The 7,324-nt window shown below is 44.2% G+C and overlaps 1 non-coding gene across 1 annotated transcript; it reads right to left on the bottom strand.

Moving 5' to 3' along the window:
* Positions 1-569: 569 nt before the first annotated feature.
* On the bottom strand, positions 570-642 carry TRNAY-AUA (transfer RNA tyrosine (anticodon AUA)). Its single transcript has one exon. It is a non-coding gene; the product is annotated as a tRNA-Tyr (tRNA).
* Positions 643-7,324: the final 6,682 nt, after the last annotated feature.

Here is a 7,324-nt window from a genome sequence, read left to right as displayed (position 1 = left end):
TATTTCCTTTCGCTTTCCTCTCTATTATGCTAACTGATGGTGCATTCAGTCTGTTGAATAAGCGGTCCGCAGCAGTGCCGGCACTTTGCTGTCGACTTTTTACTTAGGGTCTTTTCAATATCAACCTGCTTTTTCAGGTGCATTTCTTGAAAGAGTCAGTTGAAATATAAAGGAAAATAGAATCGTGTTATAGCTAATACGTTTCTGCATATATTGAATGGCAATTTACTTAACGTTTTTTTATTTGCACAAAGCAGGTGGTAGGGGGTGAAAACATTGGAAAACTGATGTAACGTGAAGTCTACTTGAAGAGATTTTGATTGTCCTCGCAAACACCAGCTCTCGATTACAAGTGGGATATATATATATATATATATATATATATATATATATATATATATATATATATATATATATATATATAAACGAGAAGTTAGGGCGAGTTAGTCATATGATAAGAAGCCAACAAACACTGACACCAAGGACAACATAGGGGAGATTACTTGTGCTTAATAAATGAAATAATGAAACGGTAAATTAATGGAAATGAAAGTGGATGAAAAACAACTTGCCACAGGTGGGGAACGATCCCACAACCTTCGCATTTATCATGCGATGCTCTACCAATTGAGCTACCGCGGCGCCGTTTCCCCGTCCACTTTGAGTATTTGTTACCTAGTAGAACCCTGGGATTGTTAGCCAGCGCTTTCATTTCAATTAATTTATCGTTTCTTTATTTTATTTTTTAAGCGCGAGTAATCTCCCCTATGTTGTCCTTGGTGCCAGTGTTTGTTGGCTTCTTAGGATATATATAGTCACAGTGCGCGATAACTTATATTGACACAACTACGCACTTCGGCATTTCCGCTGTTCACACCAGCGGGCGTCATAACAATTAGGGGAGTGGCCCTCATAACAGGTATTGCCTTGTAAAAAAAACAAAAAGAACACACACGTTCTGAGATGGCAGCCATCAAGTTCACGCTTTGTTGTTGGTCCACTTCTATCTTTTTTTATACATAAACGACTTACCACTGCATGTTTCTTGTAACAACCGCATGTTCGCCTATGCCTGCGCAGTGTACCGAACGGTCACTAACACATCCGATCAGCTAGCTCTCTAAAACGACCTAACCTCTGTACAAGACTGGTGTAGCCAATGGCTCATGGAACTTAACCCTGCGAAACTCTAACACGTGTCGTTTCACCACAAACGCAACCCCATCTTCTTCGTTTACTTTATCTCTGGAGTCGCAGTAGAACTAGCCAGGCCTTACATATACATGGTCGTAACCTTGTGCGAAGACCCAATGTGGAATGCGCATGCCACAAAGAACCTGTCGTCAGCTAACAGAGCCCTTGATTTCTTAAAACGGCACTTACGCCACGCACCACCAAATTTAAAGCTTCTTGCATACAGGTCCCTGGTAGAAACAAAACTAGAACATGCATCCCCCCCATCTGGAGCCCTAACCAAATCTATCTGATAACTTCACTAGGATCCCCACAGCATCGAGCCACTAGATACAGTCATTCGTGCTATTCATACACTATCAGCGTGTTTCCTTTAAAAATGAAATCCGGTCTAACAAAATGCCATTATGTGCTTGTACTATAAGTTTTTTTTTTGCAGCTCACTTCATATTACGCCCTACATCAGCCCTCCGGCACGCACTTCACTCCGCAATGGTCATACCCTGCAAGTTTCCCGTCCACGTGCTCGTACTCCAACGTGTGCTGCATCATTATTTTCTCGCTCGGCCATAGATTGGAATGGCCTTCCACACGACGTCACTGCAATCACCTGCCCATCTACATTTTCTGATTGCATGACTGCCATATTTAACCAATAATTTTTTCTTTATACGATTACTTATAGCGGTGCCCACCACTTATGTAATACACCGAAATTGGGGGTCCTTAAGGTAATAAAGTGATGGAAGTTATGTTACTGAGTCAAGTTTCGCCTAAAAAGTGACACCAGTATATTAAAAAAGCATCGTGTGTTAAAAGAAAGATCGTGTGCAGTTATTGTTTTGAACGTGTATTGTCTTTTACTGATTTCACAGCGTAGAGTGCCAATACGATCTATGCTGCAACTGTATAGGGCCCTCTTTATTGGATTCCTGTGGTACAGCTTACCGGTCATCTCCAACACCTGCAGAACTAACCTGAATATAATCCAAAGCATCCTAGCCGAAGCCCTCAAGATATGTCTTGGTCTACCGCGGAGTGCGTTAACGACTGAAGCTGTTGCAGTCACTCATGATTACACTATTAGAAGGCACATTACCATTGAAACAAGCATGTGTACATAAGGCACTTCGCCCGGACCCCTACCCACCACCTCGCAAGTCTCCCAGTAGAAAGGCCCCATACGACATTCAGTGAGACTGTCTTCGCGCACCCTGCCTCTCTCAGGTCAAGTTACGCACCTGCGGCAGGACCTCCGACTCCTCCATGGTGTGGGAGCCGTACTCAAGAAAACCTTAAAATCTCAGGACTTCTGAAAAAGTCGGACTTGCCGTCATCAGCACTCAAGCAACTAACTTTACTTCTCTTGTACGAGAAATACAGCGACTGCACAGACGTCTATACTGATGGATCAACTACATCAACCAGTTACGGTGGCGCTGTAATTATACTAACAATGAGAATAACTCGGCGGTTCAAGACTTCCCATGTCACTACGTCTACAGCTGCAGAGCTGGTGGCTCTTGTCGACGCGCTTCATGTGATACATGCTGAAAGTCCTCGAAAATGAGCTGTCTTCTGCGATTCAAGGCCGGCCGTGCAATGTGCGCAGTCGTTTCTACGGCATGAAATTATATCTTGACCAGCTTGACGGGACAGCCACTCCCACAATGACAGCACAAGCGGGCACAAGGAAATTTATTGAACACACGCAGGCTTTGGCACAAAAAGAAAAAAAAATTATATGAAGATAACATAGTATATAAATACTCGTTACACGGAGACAACTAACACAAACGTGTGTTATTGTACCGGTCATAATTTTTGGACTGGACAGAAAAGAAAAAGAAAAGGAGGCAAAGACAAACATTCCGGCTCCTTTTCGGAAGCGTTGTTTACAGAAAACGAGGACTTGATCGTGAAGGCTTTGCTGTGGACACTGACTTCATGCAGTTTCCCTATCCCGTGGATCTCTGTGCTGTTCTCTCACTTTGCGCTGTTTATTTTACTTGCCTATCTTGATCTCTTTGTTTCATTTACATCGCTTTCGTTTTCTTTTCTTTTTTAGCACTGACAGTTATCGTTATCCCGACACGACACGATGCCTCTAACTGCAAACTTGAAAACACAGACATGCAACATGCACAGATTAGGCGCAATGAACGCGGCAGTACACATATATAACAGCATCAGCAACAACGAATATAACGCTCTGAGGTAATAGCTATGGTGGCACAATAAGCCTTGCGAACACCATACGCTATCGGTGCAAACGCGAAGGTGACAAATCTGACAAATCGCGCTGCGCGCGCCACCTTGCGGGTGCCAATCTCGCTACCTAGAGATAGAAGGAACACCGTCAGCGTTCGTAGCTCGAAGTGTGCTGTCCGCTCCGTTGAGAAGACTGTGTGCAGCTCGGTGTCGTAAGAGCACATATTCGACGGCACCGACCGAACTCACATCGAGTATTCATGCAGTTTCTACCGCAAGAGGGTCTCAACTTCGACATCACGGACTTCTTTCGGTGTCCGTTAGTAACAAACAGTTTACAGCCCAGTTTCAGGCATATTTGCCTCGGATTCAGATATTTTATGTTAAAGGACATAACGAAAGCGTCAAAAGCGTAATTTTTAAATCAGTATGTTGCAGTTGCTCATTGCCCAAATGAGATATACAGGCGAAATTTGAAGACCATCAAGAGCAAGCCCGGGGGCTCAAGATGGGGTATGTTAGCCGTGCCCAAGCAATTACGGCTCCATGAAGTGTGCGAGCAGGCGCTCTTAAAAGTGGCTTAGGTTGATATATACAACAAAAAACGTGCTTGCTCTCAGCAAAGCAGACTGGCTGGACATGATTCTAGCCACTATCTTAATACAGAACCTTATTGCAAGTCCGGCCTCGGTTAAACAGCCATCTGCGGTGTGCCGCACGCAACCGGCTTGGACGCTGTCGGCGCTTCAGACGCGCCGCGGGTCTGACAGACCGCTGGCGTTGCAAAAAGCACAGGCAACTCAGCGTCAAAATATGACTATGAAATGTATAGTACCCCATATCTGCCTTTCGAGCGCCGCTATTGGAAATGACAAATAAAACTCCAGAGTACTAGAAGTTAGAGCTTGAATGATATTGTGAACAAATATTTGGAAGAACTCGGAAGCAATATTTTTTTATAACTTGTTTTGGAAGTAACTAGCGTGTATAATTTGGTCTTGACTGCTTGCCCGGATGATCTCGTTTTGTACTCGCAACTTGCCCGGGTGTTCTCTTTTTAGTGTCCGGATAACGGCTGTGGCTTTTTGGCTGAAGGTCACTTGAAGGTCGCCGACAACGGGAACTAAAGCATTTCATGCTTAAAACACGAAGATTAGTCTTCATGATTAGAGAATTCACACATGATCCACATGATTAAAATCGGTAATAATTTATACTATAAAAAAACGCATAAGATCGCACGTAAACAAACGCCTAAGTTATTGCAATGACATCCGAGAAATATCAATTGATTTGCTTTGTGTTAGTTAAAGAGCCTGCACAAAGGCCTAATTGATTTTGATTCGCACTTTTTACGCGGAGTGGGCACATATCACTTACTAAATTCTTTTACTTAGAGAGAAGGGCTTTCCCGCCGCCTCACTCCTAGCTAAGCAGGCCGCAGGCGGTCACGCTCAGACTCTTGCAAACTCCTACCCAAATCCGGCGCCCCTTAACAACATGTGTCCCGAGTTTTATCCGAATTGTTCTTGCGTGGCCTGTGGTGAAGTTGCTACTTTACCTCATATGCTCTGGGAGTGCGTGTCGCTGGGCCCGAAATTCACCGAGGAAGAGTGGGACGCGCTCCTGCGAAGTACCGTCTTTGAGGACGAAATCCTGACCGTCCAGCGCGCCCGCGATCGGGCCGGCAGGCTAGATCTGTCATTCCCGTCGTGGGATTAGCAGGGTGCGCGTTTTATCCGGTTTTGCTGGATCCAATAAAAGTTTATTCACTCTCACTCACTCACTCACTCACTCACTCACTCACTCACTCACTCACTCACTCACTCACTCACTCACTCACTCACTCACTCACTCACTCACTCACTCACTCACTCACTCACTCACTCACTCACTCACTCACTCACTCACTCACTCACTCACTCACTCACTCACTCACTCACTCACTCACTCACTCACTCACTCACTCACTCACTCATATATCACGACACGATAATTTTAGAAGCGGAATTGTGTATGGGCCTCAGTCGACAGTCGTAGACGTCATTTATTTTAATAACCTTGAATTGTTTGAACTGTGCATCAGTATAAGAGAAGAAAAGAGCGCTTGCAGTAATCCTCAAAAATTTGTTTTGCAATAATAAAAGCCTCATTACATTTTATTTAGTCGTTGTTCTCCATACCAGGTGCGTGTAATTAAGGTGGGGTATGTCTGAGACACTGCAACGCATATGTGATTGCCCAGCATATATGCTGGAGCGATGGACGTCGGATAATAGACAGTTTAAGAATAACGCTTGTCTCCTTATTACGTACGTTAAACGCAAGCGCCTTTGCGGGAAGTTACGCTGCGCGCCCCTTCAAGACTTTTAGTTTGACGTGCGGTAACGCAAACGCAAGGAATACGTTAGAAGACAGGGTGCCGTCTGGTGCCTCCTGCCAAACGTATCCGAGCCAGGGAGATTCATTAGCCACCGTACTCCTGTTGCTAGAAGGACGCGTTACGTTTAGGCCTACGGACGCCGCAATCGCCGAACGATAAAAAAAATTGGACGCACTATGCGCTCATAATTACCGTTTCAGGCGAGTTTAGAGAAAGTGAAAGTTCATTACAATAGCTGCTGGCGATCAACGCGAGTGAGAGCGCAGCCATCACGAGAATTAACGGTGAAGCGGAAGCAATGAGTGCCGCCCATGTTCGACAACGCTATTTCTTAGAGTCCGTAAACATTACGAACGTTAAAGTCGTCAAACGACGTACGTTATCATAGCGTACGGAAGCCGCAGTGACCTAATAACGTTCTCAGCCTGCGCAGTGAGGACGACGCCATTTTTTTACGCGCTTGATGCGTTTACGTTCGGTTGCAAACGCTAAACTAAAACTGCCTAATTCCCTTGACAGCGTTGGCGGAAAACCACTGTCTGAGGACGCTATTCTAGGCTCATGGTCCGACACGGTAACTTCAACGCGGACACCTAAACCGCTGTGGAAGTTCCCGCATGACACGAAACTAAAGCAGCGGCTCTAGTGGGGTCACCGTCTAATGTACATAATCATTCGCCACCTCTCTTATAATCATCATCATTATCCCAGTACTTTCACTCCCCTTCCCTCCCCCAGCGCAAAGCAGCAGACTGTAGCGCACTAACTCAGGTCGACTTCTAATAACTAATATAACTAATAAAAAATACCCAAAAATATGCACGGGGAAACCGTGCCGCGGTAGCTCAATTGGTAAAGCATCGCACGCGTAATGCGAATACGTGGGATCGTTCGCCACCTGCGGCAAGTTGTTTTTTCATCCACTTTCATTACCATGAATTTATCATTTCTTTAATTCAATTATAAGTACAAGTAATTTCCCCTTTGTATTCCATGGTGTCATTGTTTGTTGGCTTCGCATGATATATATAGGGTTAGTATTGGTGAATTATTCAGTAGTAAATTTATTCGTTCATGTAGAACATGCATATTTCTATTTATTAAACCTGTTATTCTACAATTTTATGAACTTCGTCGACATGAATGTTCCAGTTTAAATTACTCGAGAAGTAAACTGCCAGTATTTTCATACTCCCTACCACCTCTATTATTTGTGCGCCAAGTGGTAAATTAGGTGCTACACTAACTTTTTTTGGCGGGTGAGGTGTGGACGGAAAAGTACTGCTTTTGCTGTATAAGTTTTTACTATAAGCAAGTTTGGTTTCGTCCAGTTGAAACAGTTATGTAGTAAGTCACTGCAGTTTTTTTTCAATGTCTTGAGTTGTTTTTTCCAGTTACCAACGATGTCTTGTTGTCCGCATAGCATATGACAGACAGACATATGAGAGATACTTTTCGAGGATACAGAGCAAATATCGTTAATACAAGCATTTAGGAGAAGCGGCCACAAAATGTTTCCTCGGTGCACTCAGGTGC

This window comes from Dermacentor variabilis, chromosome 5 (genome assembly GCF_050947875.1).
Source record: "Dermacentor variabilis isolate Ectoservices chromosome 5, ASM5094787v1, whole genome shotgun sequence".
Lineage (NCBI taxonomy): Eukaryota > Metazoa > Arthropoda > Arachnida > Ixodida > Ixodidae > Dermacentor > Dermacentor variabilis.
The sequence above is the reverse complement of the archived record's forward strand: the minus strand, read 5'-3'. Positions and strand labels throughout refer to the sequence as shown.